Raw genomic sequence first — 18,228 nt, 5'->3', positions numbered from 1 at the left:
AGGAGTTTGAGAACAGCCTAAGCAACATGGCAAAACCCCATCTCTACCAAAAGAAAAAAAAAATTAGCCTATAGTCCCAGCTACTTGGGAGGCTAAGGTAGGAGGATCACCTGAGCCCCGGGAGGTCAAGGCTTCAGTGAGCCGTGATCGCACCACTGCACTCCAGCCTGGCAACAGAATGAGACCCTGTCTCAAAAAAATATATAAATAAAATAAAATATAGAAGAAAAGAGTCTATGATAGAATGCAGTAGAAAATTAAAATTTGTCCTATGTAGTATTTAAAGTCGTTTTAATTCATTTTATTCTTAGGAAACTAGAAAATACATGTTTTTCCAAATCACTGAACTGCAGAAAAATAATTACTTAAATGTAGAGGGAACCATTCTTGTAATAATGGGATGCATTTGGATTTTTTCCCATTTCCTTTTATCCTCCAACTCAGCAAAAGCTTATTTTAATGGCATTCTCATGAGATCCCCATACATAGCCATAAAACCAACCTATACTGTTTTCAAAAGACATGTTAGAAAGGACCTACTAGAAAAAAACTTTTTCAAAAGAAACTTTTAATATTGGATATATATAAGAGTTATTTTTTCACTCCCCAACTAAACTTTTTGCAAGTACCCCTTAATGAAAACAAGATACGATGAAAATAAATCTGAGAGTATACAATCCATAGAACAGAATTAGGATCAAAAGAGAAGAAGATAAAATAGGTTATCAGAGAAGCCTATTAGCAACTTCTCAAGTCATTGGTGAAAGCCGAAATTGTAAGTATGGAATCCAAATTAATTCATCCTAGGATTCTCCAATACTACAGACCGTGCCTTATACATGTTCAAAAAAATGTTTTGTTTTCTTTCGTTTGTTTGTTTGTTTGTTTTAGATGGGTCTCCCTTTGTCATCCAGGCTGGAGTGCAGTGGCACAATGATGGATCACTGCAGCCTCCACCTGCCAGGCTCAAGTGATCCTCTCACCTCAGCCTCCCAAGTAGCTGGGACTACAGTTGTGTGCCACCACATCTAGCTAATTTTTGCATTTTTAATAGAAACCGGGTTTCCCCATGTTGCCCAGGCTCGTCTCAAACTCCTGGGCTCAAACGATTCGCCCACCTCAGCCTCCCAAAGTACTGAGATTATAGGCGTGAGCCATTGCAACCAGCCTTGTTTGATTTTAAATAAAGAGAAATAAGATTCTAGAGAAAGAAAAGCATGTGTTTGAAAATGCCTAGATTAAGAATAGAACATGAAAAGACCTATATCATTCAACCATGATTTATTGGCCACCTACTAGCTTCCCTTCTCTGCTCTAGGCTTGTAAACTACCAGGTCACAAAAGAATGATGACACATTCAATCAATGGTTCAGTATTCATCTGTAGGTTCATGCTTCTCAGTCTGGGCTAGGCATGGCTTAGGTCAAGTTGTGTGCCAAGGACTACATAAGGCCAAAAATGAATATGAAACATTTTTCTGCAGTGCTCATTTTATGCCAAGAATTTTTGGGGAAGGGTTATTAAAACAATGGTGATATTATAAAGTAGAATGCAAAAGTCATGTAATTTTTAAAATAAAACAAAAAGATTTCAAATATATTCCAGGCATGAGGCAGACTGTTTGAAGCTACCTGTTTATTCCCTTTGGCTTGAGAGATGCTTTGGTGGAAAGCCTAAGAAGCATATCTCTGGGTCCCTTTAAATGAATCTGGAATGCACAGTGGAAGTGCTTGCAGGATGCATAAAAGAGAGCTACCTCCAATAATGGCCTTCTAGACTCCAGTCTCTAGGCTTTTTCAAAGCCTGCCCCACATTAGCATGGTTTTGATGCAGGGCAGGCAAGCCCCAAAGTGGAGCTTAGGCCACAAGGGTACTTAGCTTTGCCCAGGAAAGAATTCAAGGGCAAGCTGGAGGTAGAAGAAAACAGCTTTACTGAAGCAGCAGTGTTACAGCTCCATAACTGCGCCTGCAGAGCAGGGCTACCCCGTAGGCAGATAGTAGCAGTTCAGGGCAGTCTTGCAGTCATATTTATGCGCAATTTTAATTGCATACAGATTAAGGGGCAGTTTATGCAGAAATTTCTAGGGAAGGGGTAGTAACTTTGGAGTCTTGCCATGGAAAGGGGAAGTAACTCCCAGGTGTTGCCATGGCAATAGTAAATTGACATGGCACACTCCTGGGCTGTCTGATAGAAAGCTGCTTCTGCCCCTGGCCCTGTATTTGCTAGTCCTCAATCTGGTCCGGTGTCTGAGCCCAGCCTCTGGAGTCAAGTCCTGCCTCCTATCTCAGTTTGACTCAATTCTCCAGCAGTCTTGGTCTCCATCTTTACAACATTTCTCATCTCTTAGTCCCCATCTCAAGCCTAGACTTCAAAATCAGAATGGGGATTCCCAAGTCCAACTTGGTCCATCTTCTCTACTATCTGAATACTGAAGGTAAATGGGTTTCTGTGCCCCACCACAGACAGGGCAGCACCCAGCTTCCTGGGAATGGTGATGAGACCAGCACAACCCTGATTGAGGCAAGCAAAGGTTAGGCTCTGTACCAGACATTCTACAAGAAGGGCTGGATGTGCACAACATATAGCTTTTATGTTTTCCACTTGTACAACATATAGATTTTATATTTTCCACTCAAATACCTGACATAGTACACTCAAATTGTCTCATACTAGGTACAGAGAAGAAAATGTTTGTTTTTAAAAATTGATTGACAGTGGCTTATGCCTGTAATCCCAGACTTTAGGAGGCCAAGGTGGGCAGATGACCTGAGGTCGGGAGTTTGAGATTGGCCCGGCCAACATGGAGAAAACCCATCTCTACTAAAAATACAAAATTAGCCGGGCATGGTGGTGGGCACCTGTAATCCCAGCTACTCCGGAGGCTGAGGCAGGAGAATCACCTGAACCTGGGAGGTGGAGGTTGCGGTAAGCCGAGATCACGCCATTGTCCTCCAGCCTGGGCAGCAAGAGCAAAACAACATCTCAAAAAAAAAAAAAAAAAATTGACAGTCATTACAATGAAAAGGCAGGGATTAGTCCGTTCTCACATTGCTATAAAGACATACCTGAGACTGAGTAAGTATGCATCAGTCCTGTGTAGTGACTGGTGTCCTGTCTTCTGGTAGGTTCCAATGCCATTCTGTTGGAATAGATGTTAAATATGATTTGAACCAGGAAGGTATAATCAAGGTAATGAAGATGCCATGAACAAATAAGCAATTACGGTTTTAATAACTGTTACAGACTGTAAGGACCTTGACCACAGGAATCATTTCTTGTCATCTTTGGACTCCTGGCACAGTGACTGCTGCCTGCAAAGACATCCAGGCTTTGACCATTTCTCACTGCCTCCATTGTGACATCCTGGCTCAAGCCACCAACACCTCTCCACTGTGTTAACACGAGAGCTTCTTAATTGGTCTTCTTGCGTCTGTCGTTGGCCTCTGTGATGGTTAATTTTATTTGTCAACTAGGCCCAGATATTTGGTCAAACAGTATTCTAGATACTTCCGTGAAGGTATTTTTTTTTAGATGAGATTAACATTTAATCAGTAGACTCTGAATAAAGCAGATTGCCCCAGAAGCGTTCTTTCCCCGGAGATCTGCATGGTTCTCTCTTTCATTGCCTTTGAACTGTTGTTGCCTCCTCAGGAAATTCTTCCTTAATCACTATTTAAATCTCACATGTACTGTGCTCTCCACCAGCACTCTCATCCTTATTATGCAGCCTTGTTTTCCCCTGTAGCACCTGTCACCTTCTAACACACCCTATCATTTATTTATTTCCTATGGGGCTCTCCTTACCACTACAATGTAAGCTGCATGAGGGAAGGGGCCTTTTATTCCCAGCCTGCTAGAGGCACTCAGTACTTATTAAATGAATGAATGAATAAATAAATACCTTCTGCTCCCAGGAAAATTATTACTTATATGTTCTCTTTGCATCTTCAAATTTTCTCCTTTAACTTTTCTGTCAGCATTTAAAAGATCTGCAAGATTCCCCCATTTTAACAAAACAAAATAAGACAACAAAGACCAACAATGAACTTTTTTCTATGGTTTTATTCTTAGTTCTCTATGCTGTTCATCTTATACCATCTCCCTGGGTGACTTCATCAAGACCCTGGTTTTCAGCCATGATATACTGATGACACCCATATAAAGACGTCCATATGTAACGACCATATAGAGACTATGGTCTCTAGCCCAGCCCGCTCTTCTGCAGTTGTAAGTTCAGGCAACTGACTAATATGCATCCTCTGTGTGCTTCACTAGCATCTCAAACTCAACATTTCCAACACTGAGGCCAATAGCATTCTCCTAGTCACCTATGCTTTTAGGCAGTAGCCTGCATGTGACACCCACGTCCAGCCAACTGGTCCAAGCCAGAAACCCAGGTTCCCTTATACCTCCTCCCTCTTCCTCACCCCCAAATCTAAATTTCTATGACATTCTTTCCATTTTACCTCCTAAATAGCTTTCAAACCCATCTGTTTCCAGGGGCCAGCTCAGACCCTCACCACTTTTTGTTTCTATGACTACCCATCACTTTAACAGTCCGTCCTTCCTCTTGTCTGTTCTCTACCATCTTAATTCATTATGGCTGCCACAAGTGATCCCTCTGAAATGCAAATCAGATCCTGCCATACCTCAGCTTAAAACCCTTCCTTGGCTCCCACATAATCCAGAAGACAGTCTAAAATCTTTTATGATACAAATCTAACCTACCCTTCCCACCTTGTTTCCTGCCATCTCCCTTCTGCTCTACGGTTTTCTTTTTCTTTTCTTTATTATTTTTTTTTTTGAGACAGTCTCTCACTCTGTTGTCCAGGCTGGAGTGCAGTGGCTCGACCTCGGCTCACTGCAACCTCCCAGGTTCAAGTGATTCTCCTGTCTCAGCCTCCCGAGTAGCTGGGATTACAGGCACATGCCACCACACCTGGCTAATTTTTGTAGTTTTTAGTAGAGACGGGGTTTTGCCATGTTAGACAGGCTGGTCTCAAACTCCTGACCTCAGGAGATCTGCCTGCCTCAGCCTCCCAAAGTGCTGGGATTACAGGTATGAGCTGCTGCGCCCAGCCTCTACACTTTTCCCATGTCAAAATGAACTCAGCTCCCCACACTTCATCCCAGTAGTCGTTCTTGCCTTCATTCATGCTGACACTCTGCCTGGAACTCCCAACTCTCTTTTAATTGACAAGGCCAGACATACTTATTCTTAAAGACTCTCCTCATGTGACTTCCTCTTCAGGATGATTTAGAGACTCTTTCTTTGAGGTCTCACAGCATCACACATGGTGCCTCTACTAGCATCTATTACCCTGAATTGAAGTTGATTTACTTACTACCTCCATCTTTCTAAACTTCACATTTTTTGAGAGCAAGGAATGTGTCTTTATACATTTTTTATTCCTCATTCTTAGCTCAGTTCCTGGCATAAAGTAAGTACTCAATAAATCTCATTTAATTGTAATAATGATTTTCTTGTCAGTTCCTAGCATAGCATAAAGCTAAATAAATCTTAGTTAAATGAAATAAATGGAATGTGACATGCCGGGCAGCTTGAGATCGAGTGAGGCAACTTCACTGAGAGCCTAGGAAGAGGATTCTAACATGGGGATGGCGGATGAAGGTTCCTCTTCTGTCTCTTCGGGGGCAATATGTCACAAATGGAAATCGCAATTCAGAGCTGTAACTGGGGTCGCAAATGATGATGGGAAGGAAGGAAGGATTTTTGAAGCAGGAAGTTATGTCAACAACTAACCTCACATCACCCTAATGGAATTTTTCATTTGCACGGAGAATAAAAGAGTAGTTATTTGGAGATATTCCAGAGCTGTGGGATAGAGGCAACAGGATCAGTGGCTACAGACGAGAACTTGAATGCATGCCAACGAGAATGCCTAGTCCACACCCAAGAACCCTTCTGGAGTAATGATAGAAATGGAGAAACTGAGATTCTGTTGGCTGAGGGCTGAACTGCCAAAGATGACTTATAATGTATACATACAAATTCATGGATTAAATGTCTAAATAGAACATACCTCTTATTGGAATTCCATTGACATCACTTCTACTAGAGGAAGCTTCTCAACCACAAAGTAGAAGAGGATGTATGCAACCGTCTAAGTGTAGGAACTGGTATAAAATTGTGTGATCAGCTAAACATGGGAATATCATTATTTTCTCCAAGTCACTGGTCACATATTTCAATACAAAAAGGTCAAGGACAGGGCCCTTTGCCACAAGACTGAGGCTTCCTTTTAGTTTGACATCAATAGGGACCAGTGGTTCCACATACTACTAATTGGTCTGATTGTCATCTAGCCTTAGTTGCAAGATTATTACAAAAGACCTTATCAAATGCCTGGCTGAACTCCCCTTACCCTGTGTTTATGGTAGTGGGCTTTATGAAGTTCGGCAAAGGTGAACGGATAGTTATTCTGGTAGATCTCTGAACTTCTGTCTTATCCAGCAGAGTAGCTCTACTAGAAACTTCTTTATATATTCAGATACAGGTAAAGATCTCAATGAGTTTTTTTTTAAGTACATAAACCAGTTATCTATGGCATCAACCAATTTAGCAATTTGATTTAAAAAGGAAACTAGGAGAGTTTAGCATACTCATGATTATCGTACACAGGTTGGTTCAGAGTCACCATGATTTCCTTTCTGAGGACAACCAGTAGTTAAATTTGGAGTCAGATGTATTCTGTATGCCAGCTTTTCTGCTTATAAGCTATATCACTCCCAGGCAAGTTACTTAAATTCCTCTTGGGCCTCAGTTTTATCTGTAAAATGTGTATAGGACCAGTTAATTGTGCTATTGTGTGGGTTAAACTAGATGTAAAATTGTAGAGGAATCCTGGCATATTGGAAGATTGTTTTTTTAATTAATCCATTCTAAAATTTTTTTAACCGCTGACATCTTGCCTGCATGTTGCCTGGGTATCTACACAAGTCAGAATCCTTATTTTCCCCATTTTGAAATCCGAACATTTCCCTGTTTTAATCTGGCCACTCTGTGTTCTCTGTTCATGTATTTATCTGCATATATTTATTGAGCACTTACTCTATACCAGGCAATGTTCTAGATGCTGGAATACAGCAATGAATGAAAGAGGTCAGACCCATGCTCTCAGGGAACTCGTCTAGTAGCTAGATTTGTCCAACTTTGGAACAAGTCAAGTGCCAAAGCCTATCAATGATTTCATGACCAAGAAATATAATTTATCTGGAGTCAGAGATGAAAACGTATTTCTAACACCTTGATATTCTCTTAAGTATCCTTTTCTATCTTGAATTCAGTTTTTCTTGTGAGGAAATTTCATCTCTCTTTTCTAGTTTGAAGATCATTCCTCTTTATAGAGGACAAAGACAAAATAAGAATTGCATAATTTGATTTTCTTTATATTAATATTTTCCCAGCTTCCCTTGGCAGTGTCTGTCCTTTTTGGCTCTTCTTTGTACTCTGAACGTAGCTTTCAAAGCCCTTTGGCTTCCTCTACCTCATTCTGTTGTAAGAGTCTTGACAACAGCTACTTATGTTTTTTGTTGTTTGTTTGTTTTTGAGACACAGTCTTGCTCTGTCGCCCAGGCTGGAGTGCAGTGGCACGATCTCTGCTCACTGCAACCTCCGCCTCCCAGGTTCAAGTGATTCTCCCACCTCAGCCTCCCAAGTAGCTGAGATTACAGGCACCCACCATCATGCCTGGTTAATTTTTGTATTTTTAGTAGAGACAGGGTTTCAGCATGTTGGCCAGGCTGGTCTCAAACTCCTGACCTCAAGTGACCCACCCACCTCGGCCTCCCAAAGTGCTGGGATTACAGCTGTGAGCCACCGCGCCTGGCCTGTTTGTCCTTTGTGGTAGGCTCTTTGTAATCTGAATTTATGAATAAATATCTGAGTTTATCAGAGACCTCCTGGTTGGTCATAATGGTCAGTGCTGTAGCACTCCCTTTACTTAATTTAGTTATATGGTAGATTCTCTCTCTCTCTCTCTCTCTCTCTCTCTATACTCTCCTTTAGATCTCTTCCTGAAGAACTAAAATTTTATAACTTCCTTCCTAAAATCTGATATCATATAATTCCCTAGATCTGTGCTGGCCAATGGTAGCCACATATCCAATTATAAATTTTCTAGAAGTCACATTATACAAGTAAATGAAATAGGTAACATTAATTTTAATAGGTTTAATTCAATCCACTATTTTAAAATATTTACATTTCAACATATAATCAATAAACATCATTAATGATATACTTTGCATTCTCTTCTTTTTGTTCTGAGTCCTCAAAATCACATATGTATTTTTGAACTTACCACACATCTCAATTCAGACCAGCCCCATTTCAAGGACTCAATTGCCAAATGTACCTACTTAACACTTCTCTAGACCCATCCTGCAAAAGCTATTCATGCTACCCATTATTTCCTTTTAATATTGAATTAATTATTTCTCATTAAAGCTTTTGGTTAGTAAAAACTATGAAAAAGAATGAAAATCCCTGAAGTTCTAAAACTGAGCCAGTTTGAAGTAGTATTTGTCGTATTATGCACTCAAGTCTGTGACTTTTGCTTCGTCTCTTTCTCATAACTTGCATATTAATGCACCTAACAATATATTTGAAATACTTAGCACCGTAGTAGGGGGTCACTAAACATCTCTGCTTTCCATTGCTTTTCATCTGTAGTGTCTTAGCTTGTCATTAAAAAACATAGCGGATTAATTGAGCTTTAAACGATATTCCACAAACAAACAAATTGCAAGATGTTTGATCTCATTAATAAGCAAATAAATGCAAAATGAAAGAACAATTGGGAGCCATTTTAGCCTATTAATTTAGCAATTTACTTTTAAATGACTACATCTAATGAGGATAAGACCTTGAAAACTGTTTTTCTGCACACCGTTAATGATATTGTCACAACATTTTAAGAAAACATTTTGACAATATGAATCAGTAATGTTAAAAATATTTATCGCATTGATTCTGTAATCATCCTTCATGGAATTTATCCTAGAGAAATCATCAGTGATATTGACAATAATATTCATATGGAATGCTTTCTTCAGAATTATTTATAAGAGCAAAAAGTGAAAACAACCTCACTGTCCAAAATGGGAAATAGGATAAGTAAATTACACTATGTTCATTAGGCAGCATATTGACTAAGTATTGAAATTATAATAATGAAAAACTTTCAGGAATAATAAAAATATAAGAATAATATGTTAAGCCAAAAGCATATAATTAAATTACATAGGCCAGCTGCTGTGGCTCACGCCTATAATCCCAACACTTTGGGAGGCTGAGTAAGCCTTGTAACAGCTCTATAAAATTACCACTATTATTATCCCCATTTTGCAGATGAGAAAACTGAGGCCCAGGGAGCTTCTACTCACACAGCTTCTAAGTGGCAGATGCAATAATATTAGGTGATGAGCTTACTGTTTGAAGTTACATGACTGTGTGGGACTAACATTTTTTAAATGTTTTACAAAACATTTAGCTATATTGTAAAAAAAAAAAAAGTATGCTTCAAAATAGAACTTAAAATGTTCCTGTGTTACTCCATTCTCACATTGCTATAAAGAACTACCTGAGACTGAGTAATTTATGAAGAAAAGAGGTTTAATTTACTCATGGTTCCACGGATTGTACTGGAAGCATGGCTGGGAGGCCTCAGGAAACTTACAATCATAGAGGAAGGGCAAAGGGGAAGCAAGCGCGTCTTCACATGGCGGCAGAAGAGAGAGCAAAGAGGGAAGTGCCACACACTTTTAAACCATCAGATCTCATGAGAACTCACTCCCTATCACGACAACAGCAAGGGGGAAATCTGCCCCCACGATCCAATCACCTCCCACCAGGTCCCTCCCGCAACACTGGGAATTACAATTCAACATGAGATTTGGGTGAGGACGCAGAGCCAAACCATATCAGTTCCCAATACAAAAAAATTATAAATGCTTGAGGTGATGGAAATACCCAAATACCCTAACTTGATCATTACACATTCTATGCATGTAATGAAATATCACATGTACTGCATAAATATGTACAAATATTGTGTATCCATTTAAAAATTTAAAAATATGTACTTAAGAGAGGTAAAAAAATTACACACACACACACACACATTTCTATGAAACATACAAATCAAAGAAAAATACTGAAGAAAATATCCAAAAATAAAAATAATGGTTCTATATGGGTAGTGGGATGTAGATTATCTTTTGGATGAACCATATTCCATGTTTTAAAAAGAAATATTGTAATTGATTTAAATTCTAAAATTAATTTGTACACTTAAGAAGTCAGTCATATGATATGAAGGTGTTGCAGAAGCATATTTAGCAATTGTCTAGTGGCCCAAGAGAGGAATGAGATCCTGGTTCTAGCCCCTAATTAGCTGTGAGAATGGAACATACTTTATCATGTTTTCTGGCCTCAGTTCCCTCATCTATAAAATGAAGAATAGAAGTAAATGACATTATACATTTTCCAGGTCTAATATTCTATAATTTTACAAAAGCACAGGCCAAAATGATCTCTATTGTGTTTTCATAGTGAGCATCAAATGAGATAACATTTAGGAAAGTAGTTTAAAATATGAAAAGCATTACCATGTTACATTGGTTCTATTATTAAAGTTCAGCTCTGTAACTACACCGTGTATTGGATTTTGGCAAAATTAATCAAACAATATTGACTATTGACTTCTGGACATATTTTATTATGTTCTTTTTATTTATTTATTTTAAAAATTGTATTCATTTTTATTTTTATTTTTATTTTTTGTAGACAAAGTCTCACTCTGCTGCCCAGGCTGGAGTGCAGTGGCACAATCAGGCTTGCTGCAGTCTTGAACTTCTGGGCTCAAGCAATCCTCCCACCTCAGCCTCCTGAGTAGTTGGGACTACAGGCACACACCACGACACCTGGCTAATTTCTTTAAAAAGTTTTTGTAGAGTTGGGGTCTCCCTGTGTTGCCCAGGCTGATCTTGAACTCCTGGGCTCAAGCCATCCTCCCACCTAGGCCTCCCAAAGTGCTGGGATTAGAGGTGTGAGCCACTGTGCCTAGCCTATTGTGTCCTTTTTAGATTGGTTGACAATGGACAATGTTTTAACAAATCAATGTAGACAAAGTAACAGTGCTCCTAAACAAGTGTGGTTGTTCTGTATCTTGAATATATTACCTTACCTCTTAGTTTACTGTTAGAATGCTATTGTGAGAATTAGACATTTTTTAGAATTTTTAAAATACTATTACTGGTATTATTAGCTCATTTAGTAACAGCCAAAATTATATTTTTCTGTGCTCTTTTATTTTCTTATTTGGTTATCAAAACTTGGAGATTGTCAAGAAATATGCATATGCCAGCTGTGCCTGGAAGTTCAGCTTAGAAAGCAGTAGAAAATATTTGGCATCTTGAGAGTTTTAAATACTGAAAATCAGGGCCATATTTTTACACCCATATACCAATCAGTAAGACATTTATTCCTGCTAACTTGTAATACAAACTTTTGGTCTTAAATGGGTGAATGAATTTATTCAAGAGATGTTAGCATTCCAACCCAGTTGCAATGTGTCGGGTACTCTTACAGGTGTCGACAAGAGAATAAAATAGAAATGGTAACTCAAGGAGTTTACCATCCTGGGGAGGGGTGTGGAAAAACACTACAAGAGCCAACAGATAAAGAAATTGAGTATGAAAGGAAGGAATTAGGTGCCACAAGAAAAGACTAAGAAAAACGGGCTGTGTGTCAGAGTGGATGCCTAAGGAGGGTCTCTCTGAATGGGTGACCACCAAAGCCAAAAGAATAAGAAAGAGAGAGAGCCGGATAATGCAGAGTTGGGACAAAAGAGTTGCAGGCAGAAAGCAAGCAGTGCACAGGCTCCAAAGCGGCAAAACTGACTTGTGCAAGGAACTGAGAGAAGGTCAATAGAGTTGGAAACTGCGGAGTGAGAGGAGGTGGGAGGAACAAGGTGGGATTTAAGAAATGGGAATGAGCCAGTTCAAGGAGGGCCTGAACCTCTGGAAAGAAACCTTTGTTCTGGATTCAATGGAAAGCCACTGAAATGTTTCTACCCTGCTTATTCAACTTTGAACATTTTTATTTTCTATTTTTAAAAATAATACATATGAACGGTAAATAATTCAAAAGGAACTAAAGGTTTTATATATAGAGTGAAGATTCAGCCTGTCCCATTTCTTCCCATTCCTACTACTCCCAAGTCCTGTATCCAGAAGGTACAAATGTTGGCAGCATAAATCTGCATAAAGGATAAGAGTAGAGATGTGTGCATACATATTTATAGTTTTTCTGAAAAGGTAGCATAATATACACATTGTTCTACAATTTGCTTTCCTTTTTACTTAGTATATTTTCGCAACATATCAATACAACACAACACAACAATACAATGTAAGTAGCCTTACTATTTTTTCTTTCAGTGACTCCATAGTATTCCATTGAAGGCATATCTTACAGTTTATTGAATCTCTTCCTTATTTGGCCATTTAGCTTGCTTCCAACTTTTGCTGTTACACATAATGACATAAATATCATTGTTCACATTTTTCCCACATGTGAATATGTCAATAAGAATAAATTCCTAGAAATGGAATAAATTCCCAGAAATGGAATAAATTCCCAGAAATATGCATTTTTCATGTTTGATAGAAAGTGCCAAATTGTTCTCCAAATTGGTCAGACTAATGATTTTACTGTCATTAATACTATATGAAATTAATTATTACTCAATATAGTCCTTCAAATAGTGCACAAACATTTTTGTTGTTGTTAATCGTTCGTGGAAAATGGATACTGTACAGAAGTTCCAGTTGACATTTCACTTATGAATGAGGTAGAACATTTTTCAAAGATGCCAAATTCATTCACATGTCTCTTCCTATGAACTATTTCATGTTTTTGTTCATTTTTCCTTTGGATTATTGGCCTTTTCTAAACAATATGTAGGTATTTTATCCATTTATAACTCATTTTGCATGTTGTATTTTTTATCCATGCAATTTTAAAAAAATTTCTATGTCATCAAATTTATTAGTCTTTTTGTATAGTTGCTGAATTTTGTGTAGTGTTTAGAAAGTGTTTTTTTAACTCTCATATTATTAAAAATAATTATCCAGCCTTTTTACTGGTATTTTCATGATTTATTAAACATTTAAAAAATATTAAATATTTAATCAATCTGAAATTTATTTTGGTGAAAGGAGTAAGGTGGGGTTCAAATTAATTTTTCTCTTGATTGGCTGTTAAAACACTCCACCGTTATCTACTAAATGAATCATCATTTCTCTAGTGATGTGAAATTCAAATATTATTATATACAAAGTATACATTCAACATATATTTATCTATTTTTATACTCCGTAGTTCTGCCCATTTATAGGGATATATATTTGTCAATAATAAACTGTTTTATTTCCTATAATATTTGGAGTACGGACAGAAACAGTTTATTAATCTTTCTTCAGAATTTATTTGTTTTTTCTTGCTTATTTATTTTTCCATTGAACTTAGAATTAGTTCACTTAATTCTAAAAACAATTTTTTCTCCGGTATTTTTATTGAGATCACATTAAACTTGTGATTTAATTTTAAGAAAATTGAACTTTACAATATTGAATCTATCAGCTCAGGAATAAGGCATACCATTCTATTTGGATAATATTTTTATGTTAGTAGCATTTGAAAACCTTATATAGATCTTATATATTTCTTATATTTATTTCTTGTAATCTTATAGCTATTATAAGTGGTGTCATTTTATGTTCTGATTTTGATATAAGTAATTAACTGAATTTTGATATTAGCTTCGTATCTTATCAAATTCACTTGTTTTTATGTTTTTCATGTGTACAATCACAGGATCTACAAATATCAATATAGTTGCTTCTTCCTTTCCTACTTTTCATTTCTCTTTTTTTCCCCTGGCTGTCTTATACATGGTGGTGGTCCTAGAAACTTGTGCATGTTTGTTAAGAAAGTATCGATCTATTCATGATTTGTTAATATTTTTGAAAGCTCAAGGAACATATCTAAAATCTCTATAGTTTCCATGAAGATGATATGATGAATTTTCACCTTTGTAACATTAATATGGTAAAACAACAGATTGTCTAATATGGAGCTATCATTGCATCACTGGTATGAACCCCATTTGGTTGTGGCTTGTCATTTTTTAAAGATGCACTTTGGTTTGATTAACTAATATCTTATTTATGACATTTATATTGCTATTCATAAGTGATAGATGATCTTAACTTTTATTAACTGAAAATATCTCAGACTTTATTTTTAAAGGATAATTTTCTAGATATAAGATTTTAGCCTGATAACTCAACTCTTTAAAGATGCTAGTCCCTGATAGGCTGTCTTGTATTGTTTTTAATGAGATGTTAGTAGTCATTTTCTTAGTCTGTTTGTGCTGCTGTAAAGGAATACCTAAGACAGGGTTATTTATAAAGGAAAAAGATTTATGGCCAGGCATGGTGGCTCACACCTGTAATCCCAACACTTTGGGAAGCCAAGGCAGGCAGATCACTTGATGTCAGGTGTTCAAGATCAGCCTGGCCAATATGGTGAAACCTCATCTCTACAAAAAAATTAGCAAGGCGTGGTGGTGCACACCTGTAATCCCAGCTACTCAGGAGGCTGAGGCATGAGAAACGCCTGAATCTTGGAGGCAGAGGTTGCAGTGAGCCAGGATCATGCCACTGCACTCCAGCCTGGGCAACAGAGTGAGACTCCATTTAAAAAAAAAAAAAAGATTTATTTGGCTCATGATTCTGATAGCTGGAAAAGTTCAGGATTGGGGATCTATATCCAGCAAGGGCCACAAGCTGCTTCCGGTAATGGTGGACGGAAGGCAAAGGGGAGCTGGTATGTGCAGAGATAACATGGCAAGAGAGGACACAAGGGGTGGGTGAGGTGCCAGGCTCTCTTTAACAATCAGTTCTATGCAACTAACAGAGGGAGAACTCACTCACTACCCCACAGGGAGGGCATTAATCCATTCATGAGGGGTTTGCCCCCATGACCCAAACACCTCCCATTAGACCCCCAACTGTAGTATTGGGATCAAATTTCAACATGAGGTTTGAGTGGGACAAACATCCAAACTATAGCAGTAATTTTTACCTTTGGAAAATGTTCAGCCATTATTTTTGCAAATGTGTCCTCTGCTCTGAACTCTGCTCTCCTTCTATGACCCCGATTACCACTTGATAAGATTTCAACCAACCACTGAAAATCTTCATTTTTAAGAAATCTCTCTCTTTTCTGTATTTAAATTTAGATTTTCTGTTGCTCTATATTTAAGTTTTCTGATACTTCCTTCTGCATGTTTCAATCTGCTATTCAGCCCATCCAGTGAATTTTTCATTTCTGACTTTTTTTAGTTCCAGATTTTCCATGTATTTAATTTATATAGTTTTGATTTCTCTGCTGAAATTCATCTTTTCGCTAAAAAAAAAATGCTCATGCTCTTCTTTTAATCCTGAAACAAATTTATAATACTCTTGGAAAATTTCTATTTCATAATTTCATCATCTGGGTCATCTCAGGTCTGTTTATTTCAACTTATTTTCTCCTGGGTATTTGGTCACATTTTCTTGCTTCTTTGCATGTCTAGTAACTTTCATCGCATATGGGATATTGCAGCTGCTATGTTGCTGAGAGTTTGGATTTTGTTGCCTTTCTTTAGTGTTGAGTTTTATTCTGGCAGGCAGTTAATTTACTGGTGAATCAACTGACTTTAGGCTTTATTAGGTAGCATTTACCGTATGGTTAGTATACCCCTATTTTTTTTAACAATTTGATGGTTTTAGTGAAATTATAGAATTGTGTCACCATCACCACAATCCTGTGTAAGAACATTTCCATCATCCCAGAAAGTTCCTTCACGCTGTTTCCAGTCAATTCCAATTCTTATCTTCAGCCCAAGACAACCACTGATCTGCCTTCTGACTTTATAAGTTTGTCTTTTCTAGACATTGCATATATATTTAATAGTCTTTTGTGTCTGGCTTCTTTCACTTAGCATTTTTTCTAGTTTAATACATTTTATTATTAATTATGTGTATATATGTATTATTAATATGTATATATGTAATATTAATACATATGCCAGTAACCATTCTACTTACTTGCTGAATATACAATTTCATTGTATGGTTACACACATTTTGTTTATCTGATCACTAGTTGATGAAAATTTAGATTTTTACTTGCTTTTGGCTATTATAAATAACTGAGTTTACAATTTCATTATATGGATACACACATTCTGTTTATCTGATCACTAGTTGATGAACATTTAGATTTTTACTTGCTTTTGGCTATTATAAATAATGCTGTGGTGAACATTCATGTACATATCTCTGTGTAGATATGTTTTTAATTCTCTTGAGTAGATTTCTAGGAGTGAATTTGCTAGGTTGAATGATAAATTTTTGTTTAACATTTCAATAAACCAGCAAAATGTTTTTCAAAGTGGATATACCATGTTCATGTCCATCAGAATGCATGATGGTTCCCATTTCTCCACATCCTTGCCAACACTTGGTATTCTCGTTTCTTATTACAGCCACTCCAATGGGTGTATAGTGGTACATAGGCCACTGGTGTTTCAATTCACATTTCTCTAATAACTACTGGTATTGAGAAAAATTTCATGTGCTTATTAACCATTCATATATGTATACCTTTTTAAAATGAACTCTCTAATTCAAGTCTTTTGCTCACTTTTTAATTTGGTTGTCAGTCCTACTTTTAAGGTGTGGCTTTTCTGTGATTTCAAAACAGAATGCCTGAGGTATTACATGAAATGACTCCACTCTGCCAGGTCAGAACGCCAGTGCCCCTCAGCACTGTGGAACCTGCAGTGTCCCAGTTCAACTCAGAGCCTCTTATAGCCCTTCTCTGCCAGAAATCATGGAGTTTCACATGTGCATGCCAATGACTCAAAAGAACCTATATGCAGATTTCTAGAGCTACGCTTCTGTGCAGCTTTTTCCTCTCTGGATATGCCTCTTCAAAAATTATAGCTGCGTCAGTGGCCCTGAACTCTACTGTTCCCTCCACCCAGCAAGACCACTGCTGTCAATCTGGGTGAACGCCTTACACCACAGTGTGGAAAGTGCCCCAGGCAGAAAGCTAAAGGCAAGGTGTGTCTGCCTGCCTGTGATTCCATCTTGAATGGACTACAGCCCTTTGTGGTAAGTTGTCCAATGTCTGAAAACAGTTACTTCATCATTTTTGTCCAGTTTGAGAGTTCATTACTTTTCAGTAGCTACATTCAAAACCTGTTATTTAGTCATGTTCATAATCAGAAGTCCCTTCCTTTTTAATATAAAAATGTTTCTTTCAGAAATTTTACCTCTAAATATTCATTGTGTGTGTGTACACATGTATGAACATTAAACCTTAGCCTGAAATGTGTAAAAAATATTTTAGAGACTTCCACTGCTTTTTATTTTTAAATAAATAATGACTTCTCCTAGGAAAGTTTTATAAAGTTGCAATGAAATAATAATACATATCACTTTTCAGCTGAACCTTTTACTCTATGGGACAATTGCATAATGACTCATAAAAGTTTTGATTTTATTGGTGGAATTTAAATGTATGATATGAAGTGATTTTTTTCCATTCTAACTGCTTCAGAGAAACAGGAAATGCATTCTAAGAAATTCCATCTGTGACAACAGATTGAGGCACAAAGGGCTGCAGTTCAAATTTAAGAGGCAAATGAAAGGGAAAATGGAAGAAACCATCAATAGCTTCATTATGTTGATTGCAATGAAATTAAAATGCAAACATGGTCTGCCCAAATGGGATTGTTTGCGAATGCCACATTAATCAATGGCAATAAATACAGATCAAAATATACCATTTTTGTGTTCCATTCTGGAATAGTGGAATGAAGAGAAGTTTGAGTCTGTGTTTAGTGTGATGATACTGTAATTGGTAAACAGGTGACAAAGAAAAAATTTTGACATTTGTGCTGAAAGTTCTTCAAGATATTTATATCTAAATCTTTTGTAGGTAACATTCTAGGAAATTCAGATCTGAGTACAAAATAGAGACAAATATATCATCTGTATTCTCAATACAAAGGCTTTGAGAGATCAAAAATCATGATGTTTGCTGAAAACACTGCCTATTGTCTCTTGAAGCCAAAGGAAAAGGT

General features: G+C 37.3%; 1 protein-coding gene across 1 annotated transcript in view; it reads right to left on the bottom strand.

Annotated features, from left to right (window-relative positions):
- EDN1 (endothelin 1) overlaps positions 1-18,228 on the bottom strand; it is a 121,482-nt gene that overhangs the window by 94,667 nt on the left and 8,587 nt on the right. The window contains exon 2 of the mRNA XM_063812786.1: positions 3,067-3,140. The gene's annotated coding sequence lies outside the window, so the exon portion shown is untranslated. The remainder of the gene's footprint in view (positions 1-3,066; positions 3,141-18,228) is intronic.

Source organism: Pan troglodytes, chromosome 5, assembly GCF_028858775.2.
Source record: "Pan troglodytes isolate AG18354 chromosome 5, NHGRI_mPanTro3-v2.0_pri, whole genome shotgun sequence".
Taxonomy (NCBI): domain Eukaryota; kingdom Metazoa; phylum Chordata; class Mammalia; order Primates; family Hominidae; genus Pan; species Pan troglodytes.
The sequence above is the reverse complement of the archived record's forward strand: the minus strand, read 5'-3'. Positions and strand labels throughout refer to the sequence as shown.